The following is a 14,629-nucleotide window of genomic DNA, read 5'->3' as shown; positions in this document are numbered from 1 at the left end:
GCAGAGCTTTTTGTCAAAATTCAAAGATTTTGGTCAAATATGGGACTAAGAAAGAGGCTTCAGGTGATGGCTGTATTTTCCTGGGCTGATCTCTGGCTTATGTATAGATCTTACATTTTAAATCTACATAATATCTTTATTTATTAAGTGTCTGTTTTGTACTGGGCTCTATGCCAATTGCAGGGGACACTAAAATGAAAATTGCTTCTTGCCATCAGTAACAGTCAAGTAAAGGTCTTGTTTAGAGAGAGAAGTGCAAACAATTATAATGTAATGTAAAAATGACTACTAGAAGTCTGCACATGGTGCCCCAGAAGCTCTGAGTTAGGAAGGACCAACTCCCCGGTGATAGGGAGTGGATTGTCAAGGAAGGCTCCATAAAAAGAGGAGGTATAATTATAGGACTGAGGTCCATGAAATAGGTCAGCAGGTGCCAGATTACAGAGACTCTCATACCAGGCTTAAGGGAGCCATTTAAATCTTTTAAGTTGTTTGATGACATGATTAAATGTGTTCTTTAGAAACATCTCTATGGCAGCCATGTGGAGGCTGAAGTGACAAAAATATACAGTATGGCTTACTTTGTTCTAAAAGGCAATTTTACCTTTAACTGTGTATTTACCTTATTGACTATGCTCAAGCCACAAAATGCACAGACTTAGAAGCCCTGCATTACATGCCTGTACCTAGATTTGTCAGTGATTCACCATATGCCTATGTTGTAATCTTACAGTCATATGATCTTGTTTATAGAACTGATTAAGACTAATGAGTAATAAGTTGTGTTCAAATGTTCAATCTAATAATTATCATAAATACTATAGGCTCTCTCTTTTAAGTGAGTTTTTCCATTGTATTCTTGACTTTACAAAATACATTAACAGTTTAATAATAGATCTCTTGGAACATGGTTGTGTAATATAAAGGACCAAAGCAAAGTCAAAAATAAGATGGTAAGAGTTATTCTACAGAAATCCTATTGTTTTCAAGCTACTGGTGCATTTCTTTTTCTAGCTAAGGAAAGAAAGAAAACCAAGCATTCTCCTGCATTTAAATAGTCATGAAAACAGAAGTTCTTAATGATAACTTATGTTAAAACTTATTTTTGTTTGTTTTACCCTATTTTCCACAAGCATGGTTCTCAAATTTCAGTAGTTACCAGAATCACCTTCAGGACTTATTAAAACAGAGTACTGTGTCCTGCCCGCAGAGTTTCTTGTTCAGTTGGTCTGGGATGAGACTTGAGCATTTGTATCTTTAAGCTTCAGGTGCTGTTACTGCTGTTAGTCCAGGGGCCACACATGAAGAGCCATCAACCTGAAATAATAATGTACATGTGCAGTTGCTCAGTCATGTCTGACTCTTTGTGATCCCATGGACTGTGGCCCACCAGGCTCCTCTGTCCATGGAAATCTCCAGGCAAGAATACTGGAGTGGGTTGCCATTTCTTCTCCACTACAGTAATAATAGCTAACTTTTATTGAGCACTTTCTATGTTCCAGCTGTGTTCTGAATACCTTACTTAACCTTAGCTCACTAAATCCTCATGATAACCCCAAGACTCTCCATTGGTTAAGAGTGTCTCCCTTTGTGTACCAGAGGAGGAGTGAAGTCTCTCAGTCGTGTCCGACTCTTTGGGATCCCATGGACTGTAGTCTTTCAGGGTCTTCCGTCCATGGGATTCTCCAGGCCAGAGTACTGGAGTGGGTTGCCCTTTCCTTCTCCAGGGGATCTTCCTGACTCAGGGATCGAACCCAGGTCTCCTGCATTGCAGGCAGACGCTTTACCCTCTGAGCCACCAGGGAAGCCCCAGAGGAGAAGTTTGGCTCTAAATCACAAGAGAATCTTATTAGTGGAGAAGTTACCAGCTCAAATCTGCATAACAAACTTGTCCTTGTTTACTGTGCTAATAGCCTCCTGTAACTAACGTTTTCTCACCTTTCCTTCTTTGGTCTCTAGATGAAGATGATATTTAGGTCAGAATTCCAAGCCACCCTAGAGAGTTACTCATTTTCCCCTGTGCATCTACCATGTATACATGAGGTATACATGTTAATACATTTTTCATTTTTCTCTTATTAATCTGTTTTTCATTATAGGGGTCTCAGCTAGAACTCAGAAGAATGAAGGAAAAATTATTTCTCCTCCTTTAAAATCATCATAACAAATGAAGAAACTGAGACTTGAGAAAGCAAAATAACTCAAGTTCACACAGCCAATAAGCAATGGGTGAGAACAACTAATAAATCCAGAATTATACATGTTAGTGAATTATTGTCATCTTCCTATTGGTGAATTCCTACCTCCCAAGCATGTCATGCATCTGGAAACTTTGGAACCCTGAGAACCTTTTATTAATGTATTTTGTGATCAATATTTCCTTGTTCTGAGATGAACATTGTTTTTCATAAAAATATTCAAATTTTTAGGTAGAAACTTACTTCCTCCCCAATGAACACTTCTTGGAGAAGGCACTGGCAACCCACTCCAGTACTCTTGCCTGGAAAATCCCATGGATGGAGGAGCCTGGTAGGCTGCAGTCCATGGGGTCACTAAGAGTCGGACACGACTGAGTGACTTCACTTTCCCTTTCATGAATTGGAGAAGGAAATGACAACCCACTCCAGTGTTCTTGCCTGGAGAATCCCAGGGACGGGGAAGCCTGGTGGGCTGCCTCCTATGGGGTCATACAGAGTTGGACATGACTGACGCAACTTAGCAGCAGCAGCAATGAGCACTTCCGACTAGAGAGAAATTGCTGAACTTGTTGACTCAGAACAAAAATAAAGTGCATCTACTATTCAGTTTATGGCTTTTATTTTGGGGAGGTGGTAGGAGGAAGTCTAGATTGCCACCGCTATAAATCATTTCATTTTTGTCATATTCAACATCATCCACAGTACTGCTCGTAGAGGTGGTTTTGAGAGCTTTGTGGAGATTATTTTTTCAATAGTACCAATGGTTCTGATAGATATTTAAGGCATCTTGGGGAACAAGAAGATGATCCTGAGTCAGGGGAACTCGGTCATGTAAATCACGTTGTTTCAAGTCCTTTGGCTTCTCTAAACATCTAAAATGAGCACATATTTTATTGGCTGATTAACTAATTGCTGGAGTCACTGAAGGCCCAAGCCACAATCTCATGCTTGACCACACACCAGGGATTTTTCTATTACTTATTTTTCTGGATCTTTGCATGTTTTCCTCTCTCTATCCATAATCACATATGTATAATGGCTAGTGAACACTTCCTCACCAGCACACACATTAATACTTCACTTTTCATGGATATGCTAGGTCAGAACATTTTCTGTTATGAAGCTGAGTATTAATATAAAACATCTTCTCTCACCAAAGGAATGCCAAATTTAGTTTTAAAGCTGTTTTGTCAGAATACAATGGGAGAAAGAGCCATCATCACTTGGAGATGAAGTTTCCTATGAAGGAGAAAACATTGATGCCTGGTATGCTTTTAATTTTAACACCAGTGTGTCAAAATTGAATACACTGAATACAATTCGTCTGCTGATAAACTCTCATTTAATCCTGAACATAACTGCAAAAAGGAATTATACACTGAAATTCACCGTGAAAATTATCTTAGAAATGAGCAAAGCCAAAAGAGGAATATATCCTCATACTCCTGGAAGTTTACAAGATTTGCTAAAAATTATTAATATGGAATATTTATAAGAGCCTCCTCTATTTACTAGCTCAATAGCCTCACAGTTCTACCCACCATCTAAAGGGAGTTGATCATAGTCAGAAATGTTTCTAAGTCTGGAAGCATGGTATATTTTTTCATCTATTTGTGTCATCTTCAATTTCTTTCACCAGTATCTTACAGTTTTGGGAGTACAAGTCTTTTGCTTCCTCAGGTAGGTTTGTTCCTAGATATTTTATTCTTTTTGATGTGAGGGTAAATGGGATTGTTTCCTTAATTTCTTTCTGGTCTTTTGTTGTTAGTATATAGAAATGTAACAGTTTTCTGTGTATTAATTTGTATCTTGCCACTTCACTGAATTCGTTGATTCTCTAAGAGTTTTCTGGTAGCGTCTTTAGGATTTTCTAGGTGTAGTATCATGTCATCTGCAAACAGTGACAGTTTGCTTCATATTTTCCAATGAATTCCTTTTACTTCTTTTTCTTCTCTGGTTGCTGTGACTAGGACTTCCAAAACTATGTTGAATAAAGGTGGTAGAGTGGGTGGGCATCTTTGTCTTGTTCCTGATCTTAGAGGAAGTGCTTTGAGCTTTTCACTGCTGAGACTGATGTTAGCTGTGGGTTTGCCATATATAACCTTTATTATGTTAAGATATGTTCCCTCTGGGCTTCCCAGGTGGCTCAGTGATAAAGAATAAGCAGATGTGGGTCTCTGATCCCTGAGTGGGGAAGATCCTCTGGAGAAGGAAATGGCAACCCACTCTAGTAATCTTGCCTGGAAAATTCCATGGACAGAGGAGCCTGGCAGGCTGTAGCCCATGGGATCTCAAAAGAGTTGGACATGACTTAAAGACTAAACAATAATAAATGTTTCCTCTATGTCCACTTTCCGGAGAGTTTTTACGATAAATAGATGTTGGATTTTGTCAAAAGCTTTTTCCTGCATCTATCAAGATAATCATATGGTTTTTATTTTTCAATTTGTTAATGTGGTATATCACACTAATTGATTTACAGATATTGGAAAATCCTTGCATCCCTGCAATATATCCCACTTGATCATACTGTATGATCTTTTAAATTTAAAAGCTTTTGGATAGCAAAGAAAACCATAAACAAAACACAGAGACAATGTACAGAATGGGAGAAAATGTTTGCAATGATGCAACCGACAAGGGTTTAATTTCCAAATTACATAAACAGCTCATACAACTCAATACTCACCCCCCAAAAAAACCCTATTAAAAAATGGACAGATCTAAATAGGTGTTTCTCCAAAGAACACATACAGTGGCCAACATCTCTAATTATTAGAGAAATGTAACTCAAAATAACAATGAAGTATCACATCACATTGGTCAGAATGGATGTCATCAAGAGTCTACAAATAATAAATACTGGAGAGGGGGTGGAGAAAAAAGAACTCTCGTATACTACTGGTGGAAATGTAATTTGGTACAGCTTCTATGCAGAACAGTATGGAGATTCCTTAAAAATCTAAAAATAGAGTTACCATATTACAAAGCTATTAAAACGAATGAAATAATGTCATTTGCAGTGATATGGATGGACCTAGAGATTATCATACTAACTAAAATAAACCAGACAAAGACAAATATCATATGATATTGCTTATATGTGGAATCTAAAAAGTAATACAAATGAACGTACTTACAAAATAGAAATAGAGCCATAGACATAGAAACAAACTTATGATTACCAAAGGGGAAAGGGTGTGGGAGGGATAAAGTAGGAGTTTTGGATTAACATACACATGCTACTATACACAAAAATAGATAACCAACAAGAACCTACTATATAGCACAGGGAACTATACTCAATATTTTGTAATAACCTATAAGGGAAAAGAATCTGAAAAAAATATATATGTATGTATACATATACATACATATATACATACATATGTATACATATATGTATATCTATTCTTTTTCTAATTCTTTTTGCCGACAAGGTCCATATGGTCAAACCTATGATTTTTCCAGTAGTCATGTATGAATGTGACCATAAAGAAGGACCATAAAGAAGGCTGAGTGCGGAAGAATTGATGCTTTCAAACCGCGGTGTTGGAGCAGACTTTTGAGAACCCCTTGGGCTGCAAGGAGATCAAAACCAGTCAATCCTAAAGGAAATCAACCCTGAATATTCAGTGGAAGGACTGATGCTGAAACTCCAATACTTTGGCCACCTGATGTGAAGAGCTGGCTTATTAGAAAAGACCCTGATGCTGGTAAAGATTGAAGGCAGGGGAGAAAGGGATGACAAAGGACAAGATGATTGGGTGGCATCTCCAACTCAATGGACAGGAGTTTGAGTAAGCTCCAGGAGATGGTGAAGGACAGGGAAGCCTGGCATGCTGCAGTTCATGGGGTTGCAAAGAGTCGTATACAACTGAGCAACTGAACAACAATATAACTGAATCACTTTGCTGTGCACCTGAAACTAACATGACATAAATCACTATACTTTACTTAAAAAAAAAAAAAAAAAAGAATATATGGTACCAAAGAAGCCAGAGGAAGAAGTAAATTGAGAGGGAAGGAATAATGGCAAGATCTTTTTCTGCAAAGAAGTTAAAGTTGATAAGGTTTTGGGAAAAGTCTATCAGATTTGGTGATTAGAATATTCAGGCAGTTTTATTTGAGGGCTGAAAGTCATGGGAAGCTGAGCAAGCAGTTAAGCCCCTGTTACCTGATACTATGAGGTTTGTAGAGGATTCAGTAATCAGAGTATTTAAACTTTTTCTGTCAATGTTTAGCAGCTTAAAGACATGAGCAGAGGATGTATGGTGCAGGGAAGGGATGGGTATATCTGATACTTGGGGCTGAAGATTTTAATGGTGGGAATAGGTCTAAGGATTGCAGTTTGTTAGAAAAGACAGCATTGAAATATCTGACTATGGGCTTTTGCTTCAGAAAGGAGACAAAATCAGAAGGCCAGAAGAGGATTTAAGAGACTTTTCAAACTGCATTCTTTGTTTCAGCTTGGACCAGTGGGTCAGAGATAAGGCCAACGTGTACTGATCTCAGTACCTTCCCCCACTAAACATCACAAAAACTTTGCTTTGATCAGTTTTGGTCATTAGGGCTTGGCTCAGACGGTAAAGAATCCGCCTGCAATGTGGGAGACCTGGATTCCATCCCTGGGTTGAGAAGATCCCCTGGAAGAGGGCACGGCAACCCGTTCTAGAATTCTTACCTGGAGAATCCCATGGACAGGGGAGCCTGGTGGGCTACAGTCCGTGGGGTCACAAAGAGTCGGACACAACTGAAGCAACTGAGCACAGCACAGCATGCTGCGTTTCTTTGCTGTTTGCTCCCCAGTTCCCCTTTCCACCCTTTTGCATTCTGCTCTGTGACCTCGTAGGCTGATGAACAGGGACCATAACAGTTTGCTCTCCTGCTTCCATTTGTATTTAGCTATTGGGAGCACTGGTCTGAGACTGGAGGGAGGGAGAATGTGAGAGAGGTACTCACTCTTCTGGCTTCCTTACTACAAGGTCGTTTGGTCCTCTCCCCTTCAGGCCTAGAGACAGTGATAATGCCCAACTCTCTTAGCCCTTTGTGATTTCTCTATTCTCTGTCACACATTTGAAATTTCCTATACATGCTGCATATGCTTTACTTTCTCAAATTACCCAAGTTGAAAGTTCCATCTGGACCCTGTCTGACACAATTTTTATGTGAGATTTCATTATAAAATTTTGCATCACTAAAAAAAATGTTTGAAATTGGTGGACTAGTACAGGAGTTGGCAAATTTTTTTCCTAAAGAGCCATATAGTAAATATTTTTGGCTTTACAGATTATACAATACAATATTCTTCAACTCTGTTCTCTTAGTGATAAAGCAGTGTAGATAATAAGTGAATGAATGTGCCTATGTTTCAGTGAAGCTTTATCTACAAAGATAAGGCAGTGGGTTTTACTTTTGGCCTATTAGACTGTAGTTTACTGATCCTTGATCTAGGAGAAGCAGTCTTCTGCTTGATTCATAAGAATGGTTCTCAATCTGGGAAGACTTTGACCCTTAGGGTATGTTTGATAGTATCTATAGACATTTTTGATGATCACAACTGGAGGAGGGTTATGCTTGGGGAATGTGTCCCTGAGCTAGTTCTTCTTTTTTTTTTTTTTTAATTTTTATATTTACTTTATTTTACTTTACAATACTGTATTGGTTTTGCCATACATTGACATGAATCCACCACGGGTGTACATGCGTTCCCAAACTTGAACCCCCCTCCCACCTCCCTTCCCACAACATCTCTCTGGGTCATTACCGTGCACCAGCCCCAAGCATGCTGTATCCTGTGTCGGACATAGACTGGCGATTCGATTCTTACATGATAGTATACCTGTTACAATGCCATTCTCCCAAATCATCCCACCCTCTCCCTCTCCCACAGAGTCCAAAAGTCCATTATACACATCTGTGTCTCTTTTGCTGTCCTGTATGCAGGGTCGTCATTGCCATCTTTCTAAATTCCATATATATGTGTTAGTATACTGTATTGGTGTTTTTCTTTCTGGCTTACTTCACTCTGTATAATCGGCTCCAGTTTCATCCATCTCATCAGAACTGATTCAAATGAATTCTTTTTAATGGCTGCGTAATACTCCATTGCGTATATGTACCACAGCTTTCTTATCCATTCATCTGCTGATGGACATCTAGGTTGTTTCCATGTCCTGGCTATTATAAACAGTGCTGTGATAAACATTGGGGTACATGTGTCTCTTTCCCCAGAAGTGGGATTGCTGGGTCATAAGGTAGTTCTATTTGCAATTTTTTAAGGAATCTCCACACTGTTCTCCATAGTGGCTGTACTAGTTTGCATTCCCACCAACAGTGTAGGAGGGTTCCCTTTTCTCCACACCCTCTCCAGCATTTATTGCTTGCAGATTTTTGGATCGCAGACATTCTGACTAGTGTGAAGTGGTACCTCATTGTGGTTTTGATTTGCGTTTCTCTAATAATGAGTGATGTTGAGCATCTTTTCATGTGTTTGTTAGCCATCCGTATGTCTTCTTTGGAGAAATGTCTATTTAGTTCTTTGGCCCATTTTTTGATTGGGTCATTTATTTTTCTGGAATTGAGCTGCAGAAGTTGCTTGTATATTTTTGAGATTAGTTGTTTGTCAGTTGCTTCATTTGCTATTATTTTCTCCCATTCAGAAGGCTGTCTTTTCACCTTGCTTATATTTTCCTTTGTTGTGCAGAAGCTTTTAATTTTAATTAGATCCCATTTGTTTATTTTTGCTTTTATTTCCAGAATTCTGGGAGGTGGATCATAGAGGATCCTGCTGTGATTTATGTCTGAGAGTGTTTTGCCTATATTCTCCTCTAGGAGTTTTATAGTTTCTGGTCTTACATTTAGATCTTTAATCCATTTTGAGTTTATTTTTGTGTGGGGTGTTAGAAAGTGATCTAGTTTCATTCTTTTACAAGTGGTTGACCAGTTTTCCCAGCACCACTTGTTAAAGAGATTGTCTTTACTCCATTGTATATTCTTGCCTCCTTTGTCAAAGATAAGGTGTCCATATGTGTGTGGATTTATCTCTGGGCTTTCTATTTTGTTCCATTGATCTATGTGTCTGTCTTTGTGCCAGTACCATACTGTCTTGATGACTGTGGCTTTGAGTAGAGCCTGAAGTCAGGCAAGTTGATTCCTCCAGTTCCATTCTTCTTTCTCAAGATTGCTTTGGCTATTCGAGGTTTTTTGTATTTCCATACAAATCTTGAAATTATTTGTTCTAGTTCTGTGAAAAATATGACTGGTAGCTTGATAGAGATGGCATTGAATTTGTAAATTGCTTTGGGTAGTATACTCATTTTCACTATATTGATTCTTCCGATCCATGAACATGGTATATTTCTCCATCTATTAGTGTCCTCTTTGATTTCTTTCATCGGTGTTTTATAGTTTTTTATATATAGGTCTTTAGTTTCTTTAGGTAGATATATTCCTAAGTATTTTATTCTTTTTGTTGCTATGGTGAATGGAATTGTTTCCTTAATTTCTTTTTCTACTTTCTCATTATTAGTGTATAGGAATGCAAGGGATTTCTGTGTGTTGATTTTATACCCTGCAACTTTACTATATTCATTGATTAGCTCTAATAATTTTCTGGTGGAGTCTTTAGGGTTTTCTACGTAGAGGATCATATCATCTGCGAACAGTGAAAGTTTACTTCTTCTTTTCCAATTTGGATTCCTTTTATTTCTTTTTCTGCTCTGATTGCTGTGGCCAAAACTTCCAGAACTATGTTGAATAGTAGCGGTGAAAGTGGGCACCCTTGTCTTGTTCCTGGCTTTAGGGGAAATGCTTTCAATTTTTCACCATTGAGGATAATGTTTGCTGTGGGTTTGTCATATATAGCTTTTATTATGTTGAGGTATGTTCCTTCTATTCCTGCTTTCTGGAGAGTTTTTATCATAAATGGATGTTGGATTTTTTCAAAGGCCTTCTCTGCATCTATTGAGATAATCATATGGCTTTTATTTTTCAATTTGTTAATGTGGTGAATTACATTGATTGATTTGCAGATATTGAAGAATCCTTGCATCCCTGGGATAAAGCCCACTTGGTCATGGTGTATGATCTTTTTAATGTGTTATTGGATTCTGATTGCTAGAATTTTCTTGAGGATTTTTGCATCTATGTTCATCAGTGATATTGGCCTGTAGTTTTCTTTTTTTGTGGCATCTTTGTCAGGTTTTGGAATTAGGGTGATGGTGGCCTCATCGAATGAGTTTGGAAGTTTACCTTCCTCTGCAACTTTCTGGAAGAGTTTGAGTAGGATAGGTGTTAGCTCTTCTAGAAATTTTTGGTAGAATTCAGCTGTGAAGCTGTCTGGACCTGGCCTTTTGTTTGCTGGAAGATTTCTGATTACAGTTTCAATTTCTGTGCTTGTGATGGGTCTGTTAAGATTTTCTATTTCTTCCTGGTTCAGTTTTGGAAAGTTGTACTTTTCTAAGAATTTGTCCATTTCTTCCACATTGTCCATTTTATTGGCATATAACTGCTGATAGTAGTCTCTTATGATCATTTGTATTTCTGTGTTGTCTGTTGTGATCTCTCATGTTTATTTCAGACATTACTAGGTAATCAGCAGGCCATGAACAGCAGGAGAAGAGAGCTGGTGTGCCATAAGGTAGCAGTTGCCCATGTCAGTTCTTTTGATTATCATCTTCTGGGTCTCTGTGTTTAAGACTGGATACCTTAACATTTCAGAAGGGGAAGAAGAGGAATTGATAATGCCAACATGGGTTATTATACTATGAGTTTTATTTATTTTTTTTTGTACTATGAGTTTTCAATGAAACTACATATGATCCTGAAACTATTGAACCAGAACAAAATTGCAATATTTGTATTCCCTGAACTGAACTGATATTTCTTTTGACTAATGTTCTTATTTACTGACAGGGGACCATGTCTCACTCCTCACTCACCTTAGCACCATATCATTAATTAGAGGACAAGTTGAAGAACAAGGACACACAGAAATCTGTGTCTGGATGATGTCATAATTTTGATCAGCTTAACGTCCGCCAGTAGTTTTGAAGAGATGCTTAACTTTTGGAAATCACTTCTTTATTGCAACCAAAGCTATTAAGTTTAAAGGTCCATAAAGATGAGATAAACAGTCATAAAGACCTTTTGAAATTCATACACAGCATGTTAGATGGATTTAATCACTGTCAGTTAAAAATGGTGATGTTTTAGCAATGTCCATACACTGGCAAAAATCAGATCACTGACTGCTTAATGGGGGACAAATATCTCAGTGGATGAAATGTTGCTTATTTGTGACTTCTGAGTCATTTTTACAGGGTCTTCAAGGGAATAACTTGACTTTAGTGTACTACAATGAAAAGCAGCTCTATATCTAGGCTCATTCTTTTTAAAATTAATTTTAGAGTTCATTTTTTCTAGTAAACACTTTTCTCATAGTCTAATTTATAGATTAATAATCCTTAAAAGATCATTTTAGAATAATTCTGACCTTGAATGTCAGGAAAAGAAATGCAATTGAAAAGTTAAGCCAAATTTAGCGAGTATATAAAATACACAGTATAATCTTAATCCAGCTAGTATTGATTGTTTTCTATGTATCAGACAGTATACTAAACAGTTTTCACAGATTACATTTTTAATTCTTCTGGTAAACTGGAGGTATGTGCAATTATCATCACCCTCATTCTCTAGATGAAGAGAACTGGGGCATGAAGAGATTACATAATTGGTTCAAAATCACACAGTAAGTAGTGCTGTTGGAATTTGCACCCAGGCAATTTAATTTCACAGCCTACATACACTTAATCACTCTCTTATGCCACTTTCCTTTGCTGTACTTTGGCGGTAAATATGAGAGGATTATTTTGAAGGTATTATGGTATATTTAATCTTAATAACCCAGGTAATGAAGATGTCTATAATATAAGTAAGTTGTGTGGTCTTGGGAAATCATGTAACTTGCATCAGTAGAATGAGGGACAATACTGAGTAATTTGTAAAATGGCCTTTCTACTCCAACATGGTGTTTCCAAGATAGTGTATAATATTTTTCAGCCATATCATTCAATCAAATGGTCATCCTTTTATCATTAAAATGTTTGGAATAAACACTTTCCAAATTTGCAGAGAAATTTCCCAGTCCTTTCTGACCTCATTGGTTGGTGCTTACATGTAATAAGAAACTATAGTCAAAATAGGAATAATATTGTTTAAGTCATTATTCTTGTCATAAAAGAGATGTTTTGCGAGTATAGAAATTTCATTGAATTTTAGATTGGTAAAGGCTTTAGCCATAATCTCATCTGTCCTTATTACATCATAAATGAGGAAGCCGAAATCCAGAGAGGTTCATCCAGGGATGAAAGCTACTTCATTCATAGTAGAACTAGACTATAATGATCTAGGTTCAGATCCCAGATCTCTTTCAATAAGTCACAACCACTTCTATCTTAATGTCCCCAAGTTATGAAAAACCACTGGCCAGTTTTAGTCCAAGTTTATTGGAATAGAAAGATCTGGGTTTGAATCTCAGCTTTTTGCTTACTAGATGTGAAATGTTGCGGAAGGTTGAAATGAAAATATGTGCATATATGTTTATATATAGATATATGCATACACTACACACTAAACCTTCAAAGATAATGTTTCAAGCATACTAACCGAGACAATACCAAATGTTAAAAGACCACTGTGAATTTCAAAGCTTCCAAAATAACTTCATTCATCACACAAGCATTTACATGCATTTTACAAGATGACATCACATGAAAAGGCCATTCACTGCAGCATGATTTTTAAGAGCAAGGATGGGAACAACTCAAATGGCCACCAATAGAGACTGTGGACTTGTGATGTTATATACATATTATAAAATATTATGCAAGTGAGAGGGGGGATGAGAACTATTTTTATCCATAGCCAGGAGTAATCTTGAGGATAAATTGTTAAGTTAAAAAGCAAGATAGAGAACACTCAGAAAACTCAGAAACCACCATTTATCCAAGAAGAATATGTAAGTATGAGTATGTGTTTGTGCATATACATAAGAACATATGAGTATAAATATATATGTGTGTATACATCATGGTTAATTTTGTGTCATCTTGGCTTGGCTGCAGTGCCCAGTTATCTGGTCAAACTGGTCTAAATGTTGCTATGCAGGTATTTTTTAGGAGTGAATAACATTTAAGTCAATAGACTTTGAGTAAAGTATTAATAGATTATGTTTCTAATATGGGTGGACCTTATTCCATCCGTTGAAGGTTTTAAGAGTAAAGACCAAGGGTTCCTAAAGAAGAAGGAATTTGACCTCAAGACTGCAAAATCAACTCTTCCCAGAATTTCCAGTTTGGTGGCTTGCCTTACAAGTTTCAGGCTTGCCACTCTCCACAACTCTGTGAGCCAGTTCCTCAAAATCAATCAATTAGTCTCTATCTCTCATTCTTATATATCTGAATGGAAATGAAAAGGATGAAGAGGATGGGGATAGAAGCAAGTGAGACTTCTCTGGGTATAGCTTGTTAGTAGGTATGACTTTAAACCAAGTTAATATTTTCTGTAATTAGAAAAACAGAAAAAATAAAAGAGGAAGAATTTCTTAAGAGAAAGCGAAAATAAACATATTAACTGTGAATCAAGTTGGTGGCAAGAGAAATGATTTCAAGTGACTTTAAAGCATAATAATTTGAGTGCACAGCTCTAGTCACATTAAAAACAAAGGTAAAATAACACATACAAAAGGTGCCTGCAATATTGATTGTACCAAAAAGCAGCAGAGCTATGAAAGATTCTAGGGGTTTTATCAAAATAACTCGAGTCCCCAAAAGTGACTCCCATCATCCAGAGATGAAATAATTTGAACATTAATAAGAATAACAATAATTAATTCTAATGTGATGAATGTAATCACATCATAGATATTCATAGCAGTGTGTTTAAAAATAATGAAATATCAGAAAAGAAGCTAAAAAATAGTAATGTGTATTCATATATGAAAATGTCATTTAAATCTTGTAAAAAAACAATTTATGATTTAGGAAAATGTTTATGATATTAAGTAAAAAATCAACTTATAAAATATGTCTATAGTATATTTTAGCTTGCTAAAAATAATATATGCATAAGAATGCATATAAAGAAAACTGTATGGATATACTACATGAATATACTAAATATTAGTAAACACTCATATACTAACTATATGAGTATACAACACACCATATCTATATGGCAGGATTGCAGGAGATTTTGTTTTATCTTCAACTTATTTTCCAATCCGCTGTAGTTAGGATGCATAATTTTATAATTTTTAAATGAAAGAGGCTATTTAGCAAATATTTATGAACTAAAAAATTCAAGTATTTTTTAAAAAGATAGCACGTGAATGGAAAGATTATTATTTTCAGGCTATAAATAATGCCTGT

At 36.7% G+C, this 14,629-nt stretch overlaps 1 protein-coding gene across 4 annotated transcripts in view; it reads left to right on the top strand.

Moving 5' to 3' along the window:
* TMC1 (transmembrane channel like 1) overlaps positions 1-14,629 on the top strand; it is a 288,903-nt gene that overhangs the window by 118,585 nt on the left and 155,689 nt on the right. For 3 of the 4 annotated variants that reach the window (XM_060409365.1, XM_060409363.1, XM_060409364.1), the window contains one exon: positions 2,100-2,229. The gene's annotated coding sequence lies outside the window, so the exon portion shown is untranslated. Of the gene's footprint in view, positions 1-2,099; positions 2,230-3,322; positions 5,915-14,629 lie in introns of those variants that run through there. The other variant, XM_060409368.1, reaches the window with a different exon arrangement.

Source organism: Ovis aries, chromosome 2, assembly GCF_016772045.2.
Source record: "Ovis aries strain OAR_USU_Benz2616 breed Rambouillet chromosome 2, ARS-UI_Ramb_v3.0, whole genome shotgun sequence".
NCBI lineage: Eukaryota > Metazoa > Chordata > Mammalia > Artiodactyla > Bovidae > Ovis > Ovis aries.
The sequence above is the reverse complement of the archived record's forward strand: the minus strand, read 5'-3'. Positions and strand labels throughout refer to the sequence as shown.